The 24,571-nt window shown below is 43.8% G+C and overlaps 1 pseudogene; it reads left to right on the forward strand.

Annotated features, from left to right (window-relative positions):
• Window positions 1-19,207, forward strand: part of LOC112074102 (fibronectin type-III domain-containing protein 3A-like) — a 76,427-nt pseudogene extending 57,220 nt beyond the window's left edge.
• Window positions 19,208-24,571: the final 5,364 nt, after the last annotated feature.

A 24,571-nucleotide genomic window follows, 5' to 3' on the forward strand; every position in this document is an offset into this window, starting at 1 on the left:
GGCTGAAGTGGTTAATATGATGCAAGACAGACTGAAAGGTGTTAATATGAGCAGACAGCTGAAAGGTGTTAATATGATGCAGACAGGACTGAAAGGTGTTAATATGATGCAGACAGACTGAAAGGTGTTAAATATGATGCAGACTGGCTGAAAGGTGTTAATATGATGCAGACGACTGAAAGGTGTTAATATGATGCAGAAGGCTGAAAGGTGTTAATATTATGGAGACAGGCTGAAAGGTGTTAATATGATGCAGACGGTGAAAGGTGTTTAATATGAATGCACGAAAGGTGTTAATATGATGCAGACAGACTGAAAGGTGTTAATATGATGCAGACAGGGGTTAATATGATGCAGACAGACTGAAAGGTGTTAATAATGATGCAGACAGGCTGAAAGGTGTTTAATATGATGCAGAAAGGTGTTAATATGATGCAGACAGACTGAAAGGTGTTTAATATGATGCAGAAAGGTGTTAATATGATGCAGACAGAACTGAAAAGGTGTTAATATGATGCAGACAGGCAGAAAGGTGTTAATATGATGCAGACAGGCGAAAGTGTTAATATGATGCAGAGACAGCATGAAAGGTGTTAATATGATGCAGACAGACTGAAGGTGTTAAATATGATGCAGACAGACTGAAAGGTGTAATATGATGCAGGACAGACTGAAAGGTGTTTAATAGATGCAGACTGCTGAAAGGTGTTTAATATGATGCAGACAGACTGAAAAGGTGTTTAATATGATGCAGACGGGCTGAAAGGTGTTAATATGATGCAGACAGGCTGAAAGGGTTAATATGATGCAGAAAGGTGTTAATATGATGCAGAAAGGTGTTAATATGATGCAGACAGACTGAAAGGTGTTAATATGATGCAGACAGGTGTTAATATGATGCAGACAGACTGAAAGGTGTTAATATGATGCAGACAGGCTGAAAGGTGTTAATATGATGCAGAAAGGTGTTAATATGATGCAGAAGACTGAAAGGTGTTAATATGATGCAGAAAGGATGTAATATGATGCAGACAGAGCTGAAAGGTGTTATATGATGCAGACGGGCTGAAGGTGTTAATATGATGCAGACAGGTTGAAAGGTGTTAATATGATGCAGACAGACTGAAAGGTGTTAATATGATGCAGACGGGCTGAAAGGTGTTAATATGATGCAGACAGACTGAAAGGTGTTAATATGATGCAGACGGGCTGAAAGGTGTTAAATGATGCAGACAGGCTGAAAGGTGTTATATGAGCAGACAGACTGAAATGTGTTAATATGATGCAGCACGGCTGAAAGGTGTTAATATGATGCAGACAGGCTGAAAGTGTTAATATGATGCAGACGGGCTGAAAGGGTTAATGATGCTGAAAGGCTGAAGGTGTTAATATGATGCAGACAGGCTGAAAGGTGTTAATATGATGCAGACAGGCTGAAATGTGTTAATATGATGCAGACAGACTGAAAGGTGTTAATATGATGCAGACGGGCAGAAAGGTGTTAATATGATGCAAAGGTGTTAATATGATGCTGAAAGGTGTTAATATGATGCAGACGGGCTGAAAGGTGTTAATATGATGCAGACAGGAAATGAAAGTGTTAATATGATGCAGACAGACTGAAAGGTGTTAATATGATGCAGACGGGCAGAAAGGTGTTAATATGATGCAACAGACTGAAAGGTGTTAATATGATGCTGAAAGGTGTTAATATGATGCAGACAGGCTGAAAGGTGTTAATTGATGCAGACAGGCTGAAGGTGTTAATATGATGCTGAAAGGTGTAATATGATGCTGAAAGGTGTTAATATGATGCAGACAGGCTACAAGGTGTTAATATGATGCAGAAAGGCGAAAGGTGTTAATATGATGCAGACAGACTGAAAGTGTTAATATGATCGCGAAAGTGTAATATGATCATGCAGACAGGCTACAAGGTGTTAATATGATGCAGACAGGCTGAAAGGTGTTAATATGATGCTGAAAGGTGTTAATATGATGCAGACAGGCTAAAAGGTGTTAATATGATGCAGAAAGGTACAAGGTGTAATATGATGCAGAAAGGTGTTAATATGATGCAGACAGGCTGAAAGGTGTTAATATGATGCAGAAAGGTGTTAATATGATGCAGAGCAGGCTGAAAGGTGTTAATATGATGCTGAAAGGTGTTAATATGATGCAGACAGGCTGAAAGGTGTTAATATGATGCAGAAAGGTGTTAATATGATGCAGACAGGCTGAAAGGTGTTAATATGATGCTGAAAGGTGTAATATGATGCAGACAGGCTGAAAGGTGTTAATAGATGCAGAAAGGTGTTAATATGATGCAGACAGGCTGAAAGGTGTTAATATGATGCTGAAAGGTGTTAATATGATGCAGACGGTGAAAGGTGTTAATATGATGCAGAAGGTGTTAATATGATGCAGACAGGCTGAAAGGTGTTTAATATGGATGCTGAAAGGTGTTAATATGATGCAAGACAGCGCTGAAAGGTGTTAATATGATGCAGACTGGCTGAAAGGTGTTAATATGATGCAGACAGGCAGAAAGGGTGTTAATATGATGCAGACAGACTGAAAAGGTGTTAATATGATGCAGACAGGCTGAAAGGTGTTAAATCATGAATGCTGAAAGGTGTTAATATGATGCAGACGGGCTGAAAGGTGTTAATATGATGCAGAAAGGTGTTAATATGATGCAGACAGACTGAAAGGTGTTAATATGATGCTGAAAGGTGTTAATATGATGCAGACAGACTGAAAGGTGTTAATATGATGCTGAAAGGTGTTAATATGATGCAGACAGGCAGAAAGGTGTTAATATGATGCTGAAAGGTGTTAATATGATGCAGACAGGCAGAAAGGTGTTAATATGAAGCTGTAACCTTCAGTTTTAGTGAAGTGTTGGAAATGGTTCCAACTAAATGTGTTGCCTTGTCCAAATAAGGAGACTGGCAGACAAGACCTGTTTTACACCTTTCTCCCTGTCGTCCCCTCCCCTCTCTCCTCTCCAGGTTTGTCTCCCTGTACAGAGGGCCCTGCCACACTCACAAAGTCCAGCGGCTCAATGAGTCTACCTCGTACATGTTCCGCATCCAGGCCTTGAACGAGGCGGGCCAAGGCCCCTTCTCCACCGTTTACACCTTCACCACCCCCCGCTCGCCACCCGCCCCTATTAAAGGTACATCTCTCTCTTTTCAGCCCCTCTGTCCTCCACACGTTCTCTCACCTCTGTAATGTATAGGCCTTCACCTCCCCATTCCTGTCCCATCCTCTCACCTCTGTAATGTATAGACCTTCACCTCCCCATTCCTGTCCCATCCTCTCACCTCTGTAATGTATAGACCTTCACCTCCCCATTCCACTTCTATTTCTCCTGTTTATTTCTCCTTTTCTCATCTGGACTCTGAACTGACCTTTATTCCTCTGTGACTCACCTCTTTCCTGACTCACCACTTCTCACCTTTCTCCTGACTCACCTTTCTCCTGACTCACCTCTCAGCCCCACTGTCCTCACCTCTCAGCCTCACTGTCCTCACCTTCCAGCCTCACTGTCCTCACCTCTCAGCCTCACTGTCCTCACCTTCCAGCCTCACTGTCCTCACCTTCCAGTCTTAATCCTTGTGTGTGTTGTACTCTCTCTCTCTCTGTAGCTCCACGAGTGGAGCGTGTGGAGGACATGTCTTCAGTCTGTGAAGTGAGCTGGGAGCCCCTGCTGCCCATGAAGGGAGACCCCATCATCTACACGGTGCAAAGCATGATGGGTAACTCTGAGTACAAACAGGTAAGAAGAATGAGAAGGGATGTGATTTATGTAGCACTGGATGGGGGGGACTGGATGGGGGGGACTGGATTTGGTATTTCTCTACAAGTAGGGTGAGTCAACATGTTTTTCTACTTACGCACGAAAGTGCATGCTCACACGCGAGAAAACAGTCCCATGGACAGCCACATCATATTTAACTTTAACTTTTATTTAACTTTAACTTCAGCGTTGATTGGACTAAATAGTTTTTGGTATCTTTTAGTTGTCACTGTATTAGACTAAGCAGAGGTGATTTGATGATGTTGGAATAGCGGAGGCAGCTCCTGTTGTCTTTGTGACTTGCGGTAACTCTCTGTAGTTCTAAATCAATAGTAGTTTAGTGGTGCGAACATGTCAGAAACATGACCTTGGTTGACCGTGCTGTAGGTCATGTAACTGTTGGTTACATGTAATATGTTTTGTGAACTTCACTGGACAGAGGTTGCTCTCTGCTTTTGTGATAAAACAAAGGTGTGGTTGAATTTATTCTGCCACTGTGTCTTCTTATTGTCTCGGCCTTTAGGCCTCTATATCAATGTGTCAAGGCATATGAACTAACAGGTTATAGCACAAACAACGATATTATCACAACACACAGGTTGTTATATGGATTTTTTGCAGTTTGGGGGGGTCTTGGCTTCCCCAATTATTTTACCAACGCTACTGCACTTTAATAAACCATAAAATGCTCGTTCTCCCTACTTCCACTCACGCTACAACCAGCACTGCAGCTGTAATGAATGAGGACAACCAACACTGCAGCTGTAATGAATGAATACAACCAGCACTGCAGCTGTAATGAATGACTACAACCAGCACTGCAGCTGTAATGAATGAGGACAACCAGCACTGCAGCTGTAATGAATTGACTACAAACCAAGCACTGCAGCTGTAATGAATAGAATACAACCGGCACTGCAGCTGTAATGAGAGGACAACCGGCACTGCAGCTGTAATGAATGAGGACAACCAAGCACTGCAGCTGTAATGAATGAGGAAACCAGCACTGCAGCTGTAATGAATGAATACAACCAGCACTGCAGCTGTAATGAATGAATACAACCGGCACTGCAGCTGTAATGAATGAATACAACCGGCACTGCAGCGCTGTAATAGATGAAATACAACCGGCACTGCAGCTGTAATGAATGAATACAACCGGCACTGCAGCTGTAATGAATGAATACAACCGGCACTGCAGCTGTAATGAATGACTACAACCGGCACTGCAGCTGTAATGAATGAGACAACCGGCACTGCAGCTGTAATGAATGAATACAACCGGCACTGCAGCTGTAATGAATGAATACAACCGGCACTGCAGCTGTAAGAATGAGGACAACCGGCACTGCAGCTGTAATGAATGAGGACAACCGGCACTGCAGCTGTAATGAATGACTACAACCGGCACTGCAGCTGTAATGAATGACTACAACCAACACTGCAGCTTGTAATGAATGACTACAACCGGCACTGCAGATGTAATGAATGACTACAACCGGCACTGCAGCTGTAATGAATGACTACAACCGGCACCTGCAGCTGTAATGATGAATACAACCGGCACTGCAGCTGTAATGAATGAATACAACCGGCACTGCAGCTGTAATGAATGAAGGACAACCAGCACTGCAGCTGTAATGAATGAATACAACCAGCACTGCAGCTGTAATGAATGAGGACAACCAACACTGCAGCTGTAATGAATGAATACAACCGGCACTGCGCTGTAATGAAGAATACAACCGGCACTGCAGCTGTAATGAATGAATACAACCAGGCACTGCAGCTGTAATGAATGAGGACAACCAACACTGCAGCTGTATGAATGAATACAACCGGCACTGCAGCTTTAATGAATGAATAACCGGCTCTGCAGCTGTAATGAATGAATACAACCGGCACTGCAGCTGTAATGAATAATACAACCGGCACTGCAGCGGTAATGAATGAATACAAACCGGCACTGCAGCTGTAATGAATGACTACAACCGGCACTGCAGCTGTAATGAATGAGTACAACCGGCACTGCAGCTGTAATGAATGAATACAACCGGCACTGCAGCTGTAATGAATGAGGACAACCAACACTGCAGCTGTAATGAATGAATACACCACGCACTGCAGCTGTAATGAATGAATACACCGGCACGGCAGCTGTAATGAATGAATACAACCAGCACTGCAGCTGTAATGAATGAAACAACCAGCACTGCAGCTGTAATGAATGAGGACAACCAACACTGCAGCTGTAATGAATGAATACAACGGCACTGCAGCTTTAATGAATGAATAACAACCGGCTCTGCAGCTGTAATGAATGAATACAACCGGCACTGCAGCTGTAATGAATGATAACAACCGGCACTGCAGCTGTATGAATGAATACACCGGCACTGCAGCTGTAATGAATGACTACAACCGGCACTGCAGCTGTAATGAATGAGTACAACCGCACTGCGCTGTAATGATGAATACAAACCGGCACTGCAGCTGTAATGAATGAGGACAACCAACACTGCAGCTGTAATGAATGAATACAACCAGCACTGCAGCTGTAATGAATGAGGAACCGGCACTGCAGCTTGTAATGAATGAGGAACAACCAGCACTGCAGCTGTAATGAATGAATACAACCAGCACTGCAGCTGTAATGAATGACTACAACCAGCACTGCAGCTGTAATGAATGAGGACAACCGGCACTGCAGCTGTAATGAATGAGGACAACCGGCACTGCAGCTGTAATGAATGAGGACAACCAGCACTGCAGCTGTAATGAATGAATACAACAGCACTGCAGCTGTAATGAATGAGACAACCGGCACTGCAGCTGTAATGAATGAGACAACCGGCACTGCAGCTGTATGAATGAATACAACCGGCACTGCAGCTGTAATGAATGAATACAACGGCACTGCAGCTGTAATGAATGAGGAAAACCAACACTGCAGCTGTAATGAATGAATAACACCAGCACTGCAGCTGTAATGAATGAGGACAACCGGCACTGCAGCTGTAATGAATGAGGACAACCAGCACTGCAGCTGTAATGAATGAATACACCAGCACTGCAGCTGTAATGAATGACTACAACCAGCACTGCAGCTGTAATGAATGAGGACAACCGGCACTGCAGCTGTAATGAATGAGGACAACCGGCACTGCAGCTGTAATGAATGAGGACAACCAGCACTGCAGCTGTAATGAATGAATACAACCAGCACTGCAGCTGTAATGAATGAGGACAACCGGCACTGCAGCTGTAATGAATGAGGACAACCGGCACTGCAGCTGTAATGAATGAATACAACCAGCACTGCAGCTGTAATGAATGAGGACAACCGGCACTGCGCTCTAATGAATGAATACAACCGGCACTGCAGCTGTAATGAATGACTACAACCGGCACTGCAGCTGTAATGAATGAATACACCGGCACTGCAGCGTAATGAATGATACAACCGGCACTGCAGCTGTAATGAATGAATACAACCGGCACTGCAGCTGTAATGAATGACTACAACCGGCACTGCAGCTGTAATGAATGAATACAACCGGCACTGCAGCTGTAATGAATGAATACAACCGGCACTGCAGCTGTAATGAATGACTACAACCAGCACTGCAGCTGTAATGAATGACTACAACCAGCACTGCAGCTGTAATGAATGAGGACAACCGGCACTGCAGCTGTAATGAATGAGGACAACCGGCACTGCAGCTGAATGAATGAGGACAACCAGCACTGCAGCTGTAATGAATGAATACAACCAGCACTGCAGCTGTAATGAATGAGGACAACCGGCACTGCAGCTGTAATGAATGAGGACAACCGGCACTGCAGCTGTAATGAATGAATACAACCAGCACTGCAGCTGTAATGAATGAGGACAACCGGCACTGCAGCTCTAATGAATGAATACAACCGGCACTGCAGCTGTAATGAATGACTACAACCAACACTGCAGCTGTAATGAAGGAATACAACCAGCACTGCAGCTGTAATGAATGACTACAACCAACACTGCAGCTGTAATGAAGGAATACAACCAACACTGCAGCTGTAATGAATGAATACAACCGGCACTGCAGCTGTAATGAATGAGTACAACCGGCACTGCAGCTGTAATGAATGAATACAACCGGCACTGCAGCTGTAATGAATGAGGACAACCAACACTGCAGCTGTAATGATGAATACAACCAGCACTGCAGCTGTAATGAATGAGGACAACCGCACTGCAGCTGTAATGAATGAGGCAACCAGCACTGCAGCTGTAATGAATGAATACAACCAGCACTGCAGCTGTAATGAATGACTACAACCAGCACTGCAGCTGTAATGAATGAGGACAACCGGCACTGCAGCTGTAATGAATGAGGACAACCGGCACTGCAGCTGTAATGAATGAGGAACCAGCACTGCAGCTGTAATGAATGAATACAACCAGCACTGCAGCTGTAATGAATGAGGACAACCGGCACTGCAGCTGTAATGAATGAGGACAACCGGCACTGCAGCTGTAATGAATGAATACAACCAGCACTGCAGCTGTAATGAATGAGGACAACCGGCACTGCAGCTCTAATGAATGAATACAACCGGCACTGCAGCTGTAATGAATGACTACAACCGGCACTGCAGCTGTAATGAATGAATACAACGGCACTGCAGCTGTAATGAATGAATACAACCGGCACTGCAGCTGTAATGAATGAATACAACCGGCACTGCAGCTGTAATGAATGACTACAACCGGCACTGCAGCTGTAATGAATGAATACAACCGGCACTGCAGCTGTAATGAATGAATACAACCGGCACTGCAGCTGTAATGAATGACTACAACCAGCACTGCAGCTGTAATGAATGAGGACAACCGGCACTGCAGCTGTAATGAATGAGGACAACCGGCACTGCAGCTGTAATGAATGAGGACAACCGGCACTGCAGCTGTAATGAATGAGGACAACCAGCCTGCAGCTGTAATGAATGAATACAACCAGCACTGCATCTGTAATGAATGAGGACAACCGGCACTGCAGCTGTAATGAATGAGGACAACCAGCACTGCAGCTGTAATGAATGAATACAACCAGCACTGCAGCTGTAATGAATGAGGACAACCGGCACTGCAGCTGTAATGAATGAATACACCGGCACTGCAGCTGTAATGAATGACTACAACCAACACTGCAGCTGTAATGAATGAATACAACCAGCACTGCAGCTGTAATGAATGACTACAACCAACACTGCAGCTGTAATGATGATGAATACAACCAACACTGCAGCTGTAATGAATGAATACAACCAGCACTGCAGCTGTAATGAATGAATACAACCGGCACTGCAGCTGTAATGAATGACTACAACCAACACTGCAGCTGTAATGAATGAGGACAACCGGCACTGCAGCTGTAATGAATGAATACAACCGGCACTGCAGCTGTAATGAATGAGGACAACCAACACTGCAGCTGTAATGATGAATACAACCGGCACTGCAGCTGTAATGAATGAGACAACCGGCACTGCAGCTGTAATGAATGAGGACAACCAGCACTGCAGCTGTAATGAATGAATACAACCAGCACTGCAGCTGTAATGAATGACTACAACCAGCACTGCAGCTGTAATGAACGAGGACAACCGGCACTGCAGCTGTAATGAATGAGGACAACCGGCACTGCAGCTGTAATGAATGAGGCAACCAGCACTGCAGCTGTAATGAATGAATACAACCAGCACTGCAGCTGTAATGAATGAGGCAACCGGCACTGCAGCTGTAATGAATGAGGACAACCAGCACTGCAGCTGTAATGAATGAATACAACCAGCACTGCAGCTGTAATGAATGAGGACAACCGGCACTGCAGCTGTAATGAATGAATACAACCGGCACTGCAGCTGTAATGAATGACTACAACCAACACTGCAGCTGTAATGAAGGAATACAACAGCACTGCAGCTGTAATGAATGACTCAACCAACACTGCAGCTGTAATGAATGAGGACAACCGGCACTGCAGCTGTAATGAATGAATACAACCGGCACTGCAGCTGTAATGAATGAATACAACCGGCACTGCAGCTGTAATGAATGAATACAACCGGCACTGCAGCTGTAATGAATGAATACAACCGGCACTGCAGCTGTAATGAATGAATACAACCGGCACTGCAGCTGTAATGAATGAATACAACCGGCACTGCAGCTGTAATGAATGAGTACAACCGGCACTGCAGCTGTAATGAATGAGGACAACCGGCACTGCTGCTGTAATGAATGAGGACAACCGGCACTGCAGCTGTAATGAATGAGTACAACCAACACTGCAGCTGTAATGAATGAATACAACCAGCACTGCAGCAATACAACCAGCACTGCAGCTTTAATGAATGAGGACACCAGCACTGCAGCTGTAATGAATGAATACAACCGGCACTGCAGCTGTAATGAATGAATACAACCGGCACTGCAGCTGTAATGAATGAATACAACCAGCACTGCAGCTGTAATGAATGAGGACAACCAGCACTGCAGCTGTAATGAATGAATACAACCAGCACTGCAGCTGTAATGAATGAGGACAACCAACACTGCAGCTGTAATGAATGAATACAACCGGCACTGCAGCTGTAATGAATGAATACAACCGGCACTGCAGCTGTAATGAATTAATACAACCGGCACTGCAGCTTTAATGAATGAATACAACCAGCACTGCAGCTGTAATGAATGAGGACAACCAACACTGCAGCTGTAATGAATGAATACAACCAGCACTGCAGCTGTAATGAATGAATACAACAGGCACTGCAGCTGTAATGAATGAATACAACCGGCACTGCAGCTTTAATGAATGAATACAACCAGCACTGCAGCTGTAATGAATGAGGACAACCAACACTGCAGCTGTAATGAATGAGGACAACCAGCACTGCAGCTGTAATGAATGAATACAACAGGCACTGCAGCTGTAATGAATGAATACAACCGGCACTGCAGCCTCACCCCTGCTCCGTCACCTCAGACTGACCATTAACATACTACCAGTGTGATCATATACCAAAACATTTACATCATTTCCAAATGATCTGAGCAGAACAACATTGGCAGGGCAATTGAAGCATAGCCAATATGCAGTGATAATGTACTGGTCCTAAAGCCTTACTGCACAAACCTCATTACTACAGAACTGTGTTTAATAGCTTAATGTTGCATAGGTTTACGGTTTTAATTCACGTTTAAATTAAAACGTTTAAAAAATCAAGCGGTAGATCTCGGCTTGCATCAGGAAGTGTTCTTGACCTCAGAAAAGGTTGGTGACCACTCTGCTGTACAACTACATTATGCAAATCAGCGACACAATAGATGGAGTGATCTGTTGTGTCAGTCTAGCGCAGCTGTAGGAGATCTCCATCAGACCGGATGGTGTTCCTCTGTCTAAAGGCATCGTTATGATGACGGATGTTGATCCCTGAGGAGACCACAGGTGTCTAGCCTCCCTCTCCATCCTTCTCAGCAGAGTAACTCTTAGCAGGCCAACCAGGAGTAATGGTGGGCTCAGTAGTAACTCTTAGCAGGCCAACCAGGAGTAATGGTGGGCTCAGTAGTAACTCTTAGCAGGCCAACCAGTAGTAATGGTGGGCTCAGCAGTAACTCTTAGCAGGCCAACCAGGAGTAATGGTGGGCTCAGCAGTAACTCTTAGCAGGCCAACCAGGAGTAATGGTGGGCTCAATAGTAACTCTTAGCAGGCCAACCAGGAGTAATGGTGGGCTCAGCAGTAACTCTTAGCAGGCCAACCAGGAGTAATGGTGGGCTCAGTAGTAACTCTTAGCAGGCCAACCAGGAGTAATGGTGGGCTCAGTAGTAACTCTTAGCAGGCCAACCAGGAGTAATGGTGGGCTCAGCAGTAACTCTTAGCAGGCCAACCAGGAGTAATGGTGGGCTCAGTAGTAACTCTTAGCAGGCCAACCTGGAGTAATGGTGGGCTCAGCAGTAACTCTTAGCAGGCCAACCAGGAGTAATGGTGGGCTCAGTAGTAATCTTAGCAGGCCAACCAGGAGTAATGGTGGGCTCAGTAGTATCTTTAGCAGGCCAACCAGGAGTAATGGTGGGCTCAGTAGTAACTCTTAGCAGGCCAACCAGGAGTAATGGTGGGCTCAGCAGTAACTCTTAGCAGGCCAACCTCTGGAGTAATGGTGGGCTCAGTAGTAACTCTTAGCAGGCCAACCTCTGGAGTAATGGTGGGCTCAGCAGTAACTCTTAGCAGGCCAACCTGGAGTAATGGTGGGCTCAGCAGTAACTCTTAGCAGGCCAACCTGGAGTAATGGTGGGCTCAGCAGTAACTCTTAGCAGGCCAACCAGGAGTAATGGTGGGCTCAGCAGTAACTCTTAGCAGGCCAACATGCAGTAATTTGTATTTTATTTTAACATACATTTAAAAACATGAGCATGTAGTGTTTTATGTGTGCATTAGAGGTCTAATGTAAAAGTTGGACCCGTTTCCCGAAATGGACCTGGGGCTTTCCCACTCGGACCCGATATTCATAAATATATATTTTTTTTTTTATAGAGACCGTTCCGTCCAAACTCGGTCCGATCTGAGTGAGGGAAGCAGCAGAAAAGTATATAATTTTTTTATGCTACTTTATTAACCGGACTGATAAAGGAGGAGGGAGAGAGAGGCGAGGCTCTAGCAGGCGGGGAGGGGCCGTACTGTGAGTGAGTGACACGGGGAGGAGGGAGAGAGGCGAGGCTCTAGCAGGCGGGGAGGGGCCGTACTGTGAGTGAGTGACACGGGGAGGAGGGAGAGCCAGGCCGCAACCGACCGAGCCAACTCAAGCTATTGTAGACTAACAGCTGCCATAGCTAGGTTATTTATCATCCATATGATTCCGTAGTACTAGTCTTGACTGCATCAAACCAGGAAAAGTAAGTTAAGCTAGCTAGGCTGGCTATATTTGAGATTCTTCAAATAGCCACCCTTTGCCTGGATGACAGCCATTGAATCTGTATGTTTTGACCATGACAGTTTAAAATCTAAGGTAACACCAAATTATTTAGTCTACTCAACTTGTTCAACAGCCACACCATTCATTACCAGGTTTAGCTGAGGTCTAGAACTTAGGGAATTATTTGTACCAAATACAATGTTTTAGAGATGTTCAGGACTAGTTTATTACCGGCCACCCGGTCTAAAACTGACTGCAACTCTTTGTTAAGGGTTTCAGTGACTTCATTAGCTGTAGTTGTTGACCCGTATATGGTTGAATCATCAGCATACGTGGACACACAGGCTTTGTTTAATGCCAGTGGCAGGTCATTGGTAAAAAATAGAAAAGAGTAGAGGGCCAAGAGAGCTGCCCTGCGGTACACCATTACAGAGAAGGTTCCATTAAAGAAAACCCTCTGAGTACTATTAGATAGATGGATCTGAATCCACAATATGGCAGAGGTTGAAAAGCCATAACAGTAATGGCTATGGTAATGGTGGACTCAGAGGCTGCTGGCTGACGCTAATCTGCCTGGATATGACATCCAAATTAAATAAGGAAGCGGTACGTGTCTGCCATTTTACACAGAGCTTTGTCCTTTCATCACTCTATCCAATCACAGGCCTCCAAGCTACAGAGGCAGACCATGTCTTCTGTCTCCCTCCTACTTCCTTCCTGTATATTAACCTCCCTTTCCTCTCTACCTCTTTCTTTCCTGTATCAATTCAATTCAAAGGGCTGTATTGACATGGGAAACATCTGTTAACATTGCCAAAGCAAGTGAAATAGATAATAAACAATAAAAAATGAACAGTAAACATTACACTCACAAAAGTTCCAAAGGAATAAAGACATTTCATATGTCATATTATGTCTATAAACAGTGTTGTAATGATGTGCAAATAGTTAAAGTACAAAAGGGAAAATAAATAAGCATAAATATAGGTTGTATTTACAATGGTGTTTGTTCTTCACTGGTTGTCCTTTTCTTTTCGCTGTCTCTCGCTGTCTCCTCTCTCTCACTGTCTCCTCTGTCTCTCTCTTTCTCTCTCTCTCCGCTGTCTCCGCTGTCTCCGCTGTCTCCGCTGTCTCCCTCTGTCTCCCTCTGTCTCCCGCTGTCTCCCGCTGTCTCTCGCTGTCTCTCGCTGTCTCGCGCTCTCGCTGTCTTCTCTCCCTCTCTTCTCCAGGTGTATTCTGTCTTCTCTCCCTCTCTTCTCCAGGTGTATTCTAACCTCTCTTCTCTCTCCTCCAGGTGTTTTCTAACCTCTCTTCTCTCTCCTCCAGGTGTATTCTAACCTCTCTTCTCTCTCCTCCAGGTGTATTCTAACCTCTCTTCTCTCTCCTCCAGGTGTATAAAGGTTCTGCCACGTCCTACCAGATGCCCGGCCTGCAGACCAACAGTGAGTACCGCTTCAGGGTGTGTGCCATCCGCCAGTGCCAGGATGCTCCAGAGCTGAGTGGTCCCTACAGCCCCACGGTGACGCTCTCCCCCCAGCGCAGTGAGCTGTCAGCTGGCAGTGTGAGCAGTGTGGGCCCCCGGGCTGGAGCTGACCCCGCCAGGCCCCTAACAGATGAGCAGTGGGCTGCTCTCATCATTATGCTCTGCGCAGTCATCTCCATCCTCATCGCTTTCATCATCCAGTACTTTGTTATCAAGTGAGCTGTATCTCCCGTGTTTCTCTCCTCCGTCTCCTCCTCCTTTGTTCCTCCCTTCCTTCTCCAAGCTGCAGGGTTACAGCTTTAATTTCCTGTCGATGTTGTAGTTTATTTCTGTTGTCACCTCTGTGTGATTATGATTATAGCAGAGGGAGGGAGTCCAGGAGGAAATTATATAATGTATTGCTATGATACCTTCCTGTCTTCCCCTCCCTCACCTCCCTTTACAGAAGCCTCTCAATGTTTATCAAGACTCCGCTGTGGTTGGTTACCCTGCACAGAATAGAGTACCACATTATGAGTCATAATTACCCATAAGACCTAGCGCTCAAACAGGGTAATGGTTCCAATATTTTTTCCACCATTCATTTTTCCACATAGGGAATTTTAGAAACACTTACAATAAGGGCTGTGTTTTGTGTCGGCTTAGCCTGGCGTGACGTTTTTGATAACCGTGTAAACAAGACAAAAGGTGACTTTTGTCAATGTATTTGCCTGTATTTACCATGCAACACTTAAATGCTAATTAGCTGCTAATGTGGCTATCATAAAGAACTACAAATACCATGATGATCTGGACGAGACTGACGAATCGAGGCGAAGGTAAGAATCTCTGTATTAACTATCTAATGTTAGCTAAATGTAGTCATTAATAAATTGGCAAAAAAAATAATAAATGGACAATTCTGACAACTGTCTTGTGCAAATATTAAATTGACACAATGCCTGTTGACAAAGGTGTCAGCTAGAGACGAGGTGCAGGAGCATGCTGGGATTTGTAGTTTTGCATGTTGTCTACTTTGACGCTAATTAGCATTTTCACATCTGAGAGTAAAATGGAGCCGAAATATATTGATAACCGTGTAAATCTCTCTAGGACTTTTATCAAAAACGTCACGCCAGGCTAAGCCGACACAAAACACAGCCCTTATTGTAAGTGTTTCTAAAATCCCCTATGTGGAAAAAATTAATGGTGGACAAACTATTGGAACCATTACCCTGTTTGACCGCTAGGTCTTATGGGTATTATGACACCTCCACTGTGAGGCTCTATACTTCATTGTGATTGGTTAACCTGTACAGAATGGATAATGAAGGAGCAGGGATATACGGTTAAAAGAAATATCACTCACCATGTACGTGTCCGACCATATATATGTATAGATTATTCATTTATTTATATCGGAGTTTAAAAGGGGCCGGTATGAAACTATGTTAGTATGTAGGTTGATATTATATAGCCTATGTGCTGTTAGAACCTGGGACCTGATTTGGCCAGTGTTTTGCACAGAAGTGCATGTCCGGATGCACAGGTGTAGGGTGTGCCACAGTTACCTGGCTTCACGTGCTCGTGGGAAATAGGAAACTGGGCAAGATTTGTGTTCAAGTGCTTTTGAAGTCAGAATAATTATTCAACCGATTTAGATTCAAGCTAGCTTGATAGGCTTGCTAACATTTGCTTATAATAAAGTTAGCTAGCTTGCTTAACGTTGACGATATGGTCAGACTAGCTACGTTTATCCAAAATTGATAAGGTTGTAATTGTCAGAAACTCATTTGTTGTCATTTGTTTTGGTTGAAAAGGTTCAAGGTGAAATGTCTCAACCCCTAGTAACAACATTTTCTCAGTTTCCCCGCTTGTAATTCTGACTTGAAGGTCATTCAAGTGAAATGTCCAACTGGGAACTAGGAGCTTCCGATAACTCCGATTTAGCATGTGAACACAGCAACAGTTAGGAAGTGGCTGGGTGAGGGGATGGGGGGGTCAGAGGTCAGATGTACCACAGAGATACCTCGGAAAGGGGAAGTGGCCTCACCACACCTTCTGTAGTTTATTTAAAGGGTTAAATAGAGAGGACGAATAGATATCCAAATTCTTGTTTSCATTATAGAACGTTCATTTAGCACTTTCCAACTTTGTTGATGTTCGGAATGTGTAGGGATGCAAAAGTCGACTGGAGAAATGTTAGTATATTTTTGTATAGTGAAGACACACGGACCGGTTAGCAGTTGGAGAAATGAATCGCTCAGAAGTAGAGTTTAGGGGAAAATATAACATAAAACCAAACTAACACAATGATTATGATGATGAATAATTCTAATTATTTTTTACTATCATATAGTTATACTGTAGCTTGTATTTACAATCATGCAGAATCTTTTTTTGTTTTTTTTTGTTCTTCAGCACAAAACATCTACTTCCCTTACTATCCTTATTCTCTCTCTTTGTTTTTTGTTTTTTTCACGACTTCATTTTGCACCTTAAGTGAAGAGGAAACCTTGACTGAATGTGTCTTGGTTTTGTTATCCATTTTATAGAACTACGTATTTTCAGATTGTACAAGCCCTACTGGTGTTTTGGGTGTTTTAAAAAAAGTTCTAGTACCTTCCACATGATGTGTTCTCATAGTAACAACAGATGCTTTTTCTCCCGTCGGTATCAGACCAGTTTGTTGTTTTCAGAGGATTAAAGAAAACAAATAAACTTGGATGCATTTTCTTAATTTCGCTGAAGTTTATTTTTTATTTTTATTATTTTTATTTTAGAAAACACAATTTGTTTTTGTTTATTTAATTTTTTTTAGCAATATTGATTTGATGTTAGTAAACATACAATACGTATAATAATCATGATGAAATTAAATAATAGTATTTGGAGGATATCAACGTTTCTGATTTATTTTGATTTCTTTACATCAGAGTCATTCATGTGAATATCTATTTTTTTATAAGATTGAAGTATATGGTATTATAAACTATGTCCAGAGAAAATGAGAAAACACCTACATAGCTTAATAATCATAAACCGTGAAAAGTAAAAACTACCGCAGATCAGAACTGTGTTAACTCGTACTTCCTGTTGATCTAAAGTTTGGCCTTTTTTCTTTTTTTGCGGACACACACTTCCTTCACGCCATTTCACCCGGTGCATGGCGCTACACGTCACGGGGGAGTTGTAGATTTCAACGCGCAATATGGGTATAGAGACTCAGCTGAGCACGCGCTCTCAAGTCTGGATGGTGGAATCTATTCAACGCACCGCTACAGGTTTACCAGTGCAGGGCGCGTACACTACACGACAAAATCACATTAAACCACTGTCTTTCCTCCAGTATTCTCTTGTGATGGATCTTACGGTTTCATCAGGGAGCCATAAAGAAGTAAAGGAATGGCATCGCTGAATTCACGTTATGTTATTTCATGCTGCCACAGAATGGAAAGAAGTTAAACCAAAATGATTTTTGTATTTGAATTTCATTGTTTAAAGTCGAGAGATAAGTCACTCAAAGTAAGGGAATGTTCAATGAGGCTGGGTGTTTAAGTACTCCTCTAGGATAATCTGGTGTGGTTGGTGGACAATATGGTGTAGTTGCTCTCCAACAAATATAGAAGACCGAGGACATCCAAAATCCATCAGTTTAACGAATGAAGTAACGCTGAAACCGAATGTGTGTGTGAGAGAGTCTAATTGACACGTAGTCTAATCAATACGTAAATTCCAAATACTTACATTTTAATCGATAACAAAGACATGACCTTCCCCTGAATTCTATCAAATAAAATAGAGAATCCTTTAAAATATGCTAGCTAAACTGAGAAACATTGACAACATGCTGACACGAGTCACTGAAAAGGATTGAGGGCAAAGGCTCAATTAATCTGATCTTGTTCATCGAAACGCTAATAATTAATCCCTGTGATTGACAGTATACAGTACAATTGCATGTTGACTAACCAATCGCAGTGAAATTAGATAAATCTAGTAGATTGCTTGATAGCCACATCCATTTAACGTTTTTTTGGTCGGCTAGCAAGCGAAACTTGACGTCACACATCCGTTGACTTTTGGGACCAATTTCTCCAGCCTCTTTGAGCGAGCTATCGTTAGTTCAAATAAAGCCAATAATGTCCTAATATGAAAGTATAGATCCACCATGTTGTTGTCGGTTTAAGAAGTTATGACCAGGCGGAGGGTTCTCGGTTGAACGTGGACGCGCATCGGACAGTCCTTACACTTTGAAACCACACCGCCCCCGTTACGTATAACCCGCCCACCGGGTAAAAAATGCATAAAAATGAGTATGTCCCTTTTTTTTTCTCTCTGTGTGTGTTCCAAGTCTTTTTAACCGATTTGCCGAGTTATGCGAGCTAATCAATGTAGTCTGTGATCAGGCAGTAAGTAGTCTAGTGTTGTGTTTTGTTATGGACAAATATGATTCTGGCTGTTGCAACCATTATAAAGCTGATGATACAGGTACTTTGCATAACGTTTTTTCGGGGGGGGGGGATTACATTGATTTGGTCAACCAGGCATCTTTTGATTTCTGATGTCTTAATTCTTTGTCGTTTTTAAAGAATTAAATTCCTATTTTTGATAGTGATTGCATCGTGTGCCATTGTAAACAGCTCAGCGTGGTGGCAGGTCAAGCTACTACCTGTCGGGCTGAGAGAGAGACGAAACAAAACACTACAAAAATAAGATAATTAAAATATGCACACACAAAAAAAATGAGACCATTTTTATGTAATTTTAATGTTTGCAGTTACCTCATACACCGTACATTCCAAAATGAAAATTTGTTATACTATAAATACTACCGGTACCAGACATATCACTTTCAAATGTTCGTTATGGGAATTATAATGTAGAATCATAAGTATGTATCTAAAGTGTGTCTGTATAGCCATGATATCTACAAAGATCCATGCACAATAAAGATTTATAATTCTTAATTTCACCTTGTCTTGATTTGTCATGTCACGTTTTCCTCTACATTTTGTGGACCCCCCCTCCCTGGACAGGGTCACAGTGTCTCCCGACCTGCATCTTGACCCCGGGACAGGGCCACGGTGTCTCCCGACCTGCATCTTGACCCCCGGGACAGGGCCACAGTGTCTCCCGACCTGCATCTTGACCCCCGGGACAGGGCCACGGTTGCCCCCGACCGTGCATCTTGACCCCCGGGACATGGCCACGGTGTCCCCCGACCTGCATCTTGACCCCGGACAGGGCCACGGTGTCCCCCGACCTGCATCTTGACCCCCGGGACAGGGCCACGGTGTCCCCCGACCTGCATCTTGACCCCGGACAGGCCACGGTGTCCCCCGACCTGCATCTTGACCCCCGGGACAGCCACGGTGTCCCCGACCTGCATCTTGACCCCCGGGACAGGACCACGGTGACCGGCATGTGGGCCCCAGACAGTGTCCCAACGACCAACCACCTGGTCGTGGACTGGGACGGACAAACAGACCCACAGAGCCCTGGACACATTTTAGATCCAACCAAATCATAGAAAACAAAATATCATCTTTCCAATGTGTCAAGTAATTAACAAAAAAAACAGAGCAAACTAGAATGTTATTTGGCCCTAAACAGAGAGTACACAGTGGCAGAATACCTGACCACTGTAACTGACTGAACCTTAAGGAAGGCTTTGACTATGTACATGTAACGGATGTGAAATGGCTAGCTAGTTAGCGTGGTGCGCGCTAATGGCGTTTCAATCGTGACATCACTTGCTCTGAGACCTGAAGTAGTTGTTCCCCTTGCTCTTCAAGGGCCGCGGCTTTTGTGGAGCGATGGGTAACGATGCTTCGTGTGACTGTTGTTGATGTGTGCAGAGGGTCCCTGGTTCGCCCCCGGTCGGGCGAGGGGACGGACTAAAGTTAAACTGTTACATACAGACTCAATGAGCATAGCCTTGCTATTGAGAAAGGCCGCCGTAGGCAAACGTGGCTCTCAAGAGAAGACAGGCTATGTGCACACTGCCCACAAAATGAGGTGGAAACTGAGCTGCACTTCCTAACCTCCTGCCAAAATGTATGACCATATTAGAGAGACATATTTCCCTCAGATTACACAGATCCACAAAGAATTTGAAAACAAATCAATTTTGATAAACTCCCATATCTACTGGGTGAAATACCACAGTGTGCCATCACAGCAGCAAGATTTGTGACCTGAAGAACAACACCATTGTAAATACAATCCATAATTCTGTTTATTTCCCCATTTGTACCTTAACTATTTGCACATCATTACATCACTGTATATAGACATAATAGCATTTTAAAATGTCTTTATTCTTTATGGAACTTTTGTGAGTGTAATGTTTACTGTTAATTTATTTCACTTTATGATCTACTTCACGCTTTGCAACTGTTAACATATGTTGCGAGAGAGACCTGGATCAGGAGCAGGTGGACTGGGGACGGCCAAGTGGTCTGAGGCATGAAACACACTTACAACCAGTAACACAGTGTAAAGAGTAGGGCCATGCAACACACTTACAACCAGTAACACAGTGTAAAGAGTAGGGCCATGCAACACACTTACAACCAGTAACACAGTGTAAAGAGGGGCCATGTAACACACTTACAACCAGTAACACAGTGTAAAGAGTAGGCCATGCAACACACTTACAACCAGTAACACAGTGTAAAGAGGGGCCATGTACACACTTACAACCAGTAACACAGTGTAAAGAGTAGGGCCATGCAACACACTTACAACCAGTAACACAGTGTAAAGAGTAGGGCCATGCAACACACTTACAACCAGTAACACAGTGTAAAGAGTAGGGCCATGCAACACACACAACCAGTAACACAGTGTAAAGAGTAGGGCCATGCAACACACTTACAACCAGTAACACAGTGTAAGAGAGGGGCCATGTAACACACTTACAACCAGTAACACAGTGTAAAGAGTAGGCCATGCAACACACTTACAACCAGTAACACAGTGTAAAGAGAGGGCCATGTAACACACTTACAACCAGTAACACAGTGTAAAGAGTAGGGCCATGCAACACACTTACAACCAGTAACACAGTGTAAAGAGTAGGCCATGCAACACACTTACAACCAGTAACACAGTGTAAAGAGTAGGGCCATGCAACACACTTACAACCAGTAACACAGTGTAAAGAGTAGGGCCATGCAACACACTTACAACCAGTAACACAGTGTAAAGAGTAGGGCCATGCAACACACTTACAACCAGTAACACAGTGTAAAGAGGCCAGTAACACACTTACAACCAGTAACACAGTGTAAAGAGTAGGGCCATGCAACACACTTACAACCAGTAACACAGTGTAAAGAGGGCCATGTAACACACTTACAACCAGTAACACAGTTTAAAGAGTAGGGCCATGCAACACACTTACAAACCAGTAACACAGTGTAAAGAGTAGGGCCATGCAACACACTTACAACAGTAACACAGTGTAAAGAGTAGGGCCATGCAAACACACTTACAACCAGTAACACAGTGTAAAGAGTAGGGCCATGCAACACACTTACAACCAGTAACACAGTGTAAAGAGTAGGGCCATGCAACACACTTACAACCAGTAACACAGTGAAAGAGTAGGGCATGCAACACACTTACAACCAGTAACACAGTGTAAAGAGTAGGGCCATCAACACACATACAACCAGTAACACAGTGTAAAGAGTAGGGCCATGTAACACACTTACAACCAGTAACACAGTGTAAGAGTAGGGCCATGCAACACACTTACAACCAGTAACACAGTGTAAAGAGGGCCATGTAACACACTTACAACCAGTAAACACGTGTAAGAGTAGGGCCATGCAACACACTTACAACCAGTAACACAGTGTAAAGAGGGCCATGTAACACACTTACAACCAGTAACACAGTGTAAAGAGTAGGGCCATGCAACACACTTACAACCAGTAACACAGTGTAAAGAGTAGGCCATGCAACACACTTACAACCAGTAACACAGTGTAAAGAGTAGGGCCATGCAACACTTACAACCAGTAACACAGTGTAAAGAGTGGCCATGCAACACACTTACAACCAGTAACACAGTGTAAAGAGTAGGGCCATGCAACACACTTACAACCAGTAACACAGGTAAAGAGTAGGGCCATGCAACACACATACAACCAGTAACACAGTGTAAAGAGTAGGGCCATGTAACACACTTACAACCAGTAACACAGTGTAAAGAGTAGGCCATGCAACACACTTACAACCAGTAACACAGTGTAAAGAGTAGGGCCATGCAACACACAACCAGTAACACAGTGTAAAGAGTAGGGACATTTCGGTGACACTGTGGCCCTGTCCGGAGGCAGCCCCACCCTCTTTGCCAAAGCACAGCCCCCACACAACCGGGTTTTTAATTGAAGAGTCTGTCCAAAGGATATCAAGGATCAGATTCTATATGGAGGAATGGTCTTCAGAATTCTCCCAATGTGTTCTATAAAACATGACAAGGGCTAGTCTTCGCAGTGCTAGAATATTGAAAATCTTTTACAGTTATTTTTTGATACCTGTTAAGATAAATATATATTTCTGAGCAATTGTATTTGTATAAAATAATACAATTTCCAAAAAATGTTGAGCATACAATGTGTTGTTTTTTATAGTATTTTTTTTGCTCATGTGTATCAAGGGTGCCACTAATTTTGTACCTGACTGTATTACCCATGATTTCTTGAAAAATATAACTTATAAATGCCTCAACTGTCCTACCCCCATCAGAACCCAAAGTACAAGCTGGTTTTACTCATTGTAAACAGGCTCTGTTATAGCAAACGATCATAGCAACACATTCAAAACATGATTAAAACAATAATAGTAATGGATGGTCAGTCCTTGCATCTATTTCTCTGTCCTATGAATTTGAGAGTGGTTACATTTCTCCGGACCCATCGCTCAGCTTTTTACCAAAACAGTGGCAGGGTGTATCTTTGTTACTGTTTGGACTGCAGAGTGCCCCTTTTTAAGGCTGACTGAGAAAAGGCAAATATATTTTATTAATGCACTAGCTCCTAACTTTTTTCACTTAATTGTACCACCAAGTACATTTTACTCTGCCCACAGAGTACCCCGAAAGTACCCATCTTGTACATTTTACTCTGCCCACAGAGTACCCCGAAGTACCCCATCTTGTACATTTTACTCTGCCCACAGAAGTACCCCCGAAGTACCCCATCTTGTACATTTACTCTGCCACAGAGTACCCCCGAATACCCCATCTTGTACATTTTACTCTGCCCACAGAGTACCCCCGAAGTACCCCATCTTGTACATTTTACCAGTAAGCCTATGATCTCATGAGTCTTCTCAAGCACCCCCTGCGGATAGAACAGGTACCCCCAGTGGTCTTAGTACCCGCTGGTTGGGAAACACTGTATTAATTGATACATCTGGAACTGTTTGATTGGAACTGTCGTGGAGGGTTTTTGAGGGGTGGATCTGGAAGGGAAGAGTTTTTAAACGGTTTGGCCGGTTGTTTTTGGAGTGGTCAGAAGAGAAGGTTTTAAAAACCTCCACACGTTTACAGATTCTCCCCTTCTGACTTGTCTGTCATAAAGAACACTATGAATGTACCTGTGTTCTGGGGCCAAACACTGACGAACAGTTTAGGGAGTTGGCAGGGGACTGACTGGGATCAGAAATTGTCCCAGACATTTCTGACTCGCAAGCCTTTTTATCACCTCAAAGCGCCCACACCGGCCCATTTCTCCCCTCCAGACCCCCTGTTATTAAACACCAATTAAGACAGGCCCACTGGGCTTAGAATGGACCAGCCGATCTGGCAATTTGCCCAAACTTCCCCTTTGGCCATCCTAGTCCAGCCTTAGGAGTTGTGGATGCTGCTTCTGCTTTCCTGTCATGCTCCAGCTACGACACATCTTCACACACGTCCCAATGTGAACAACTTGTCACCTGGTAAGTCAGCAGTCCTGGTTCTGCTACCTAGTACACAGTGGCCATTTTAATGGCTTTTTGAGAGATGTCTCGTTAGAAAATTAGCTATGAGGAAAGACAAAGATCTGTGTTGAAAATAGCCTTGTAACTACTTAATGTGGCAAATACATGACACGCGTACATCATTATGTGGTAAAGATATCGTGACACGTCACACATTCCCCTGACAGCCGAATAGCAGAGGACACACGGAGAAAAGGCTCAATCCGAGACAGGGAGACATGATGGTACTGTTAGCCAGGGAGACGTGATGGTAGTGTTAGCCAGGGAGACATGATGGTAGTGTTAGCCAGGGAGACATGGTGGTAGTGTTAGCCAGGGAGACATGGTGGTAGTGTTAGCC

The sequence above is a fragment of the Salvelinus sp. IW2-2015 genome, unplaced genomic scaffold, assembly GCF_002910315.2.
Source record: "Salvelinus sp. IW2-2015 unplaced genomic scaffold, ASM291031v2 Un_scaffold2496, whole genome shotgun sequence".
In the NCBI taxonomy this organism is placed as follows: Eukaryota; Metazoa; Chordata; class Actinopteri; order Salmoniformes; family Salmonidae; genus Salvelinus; species Salvelinus sp. IW2-2015.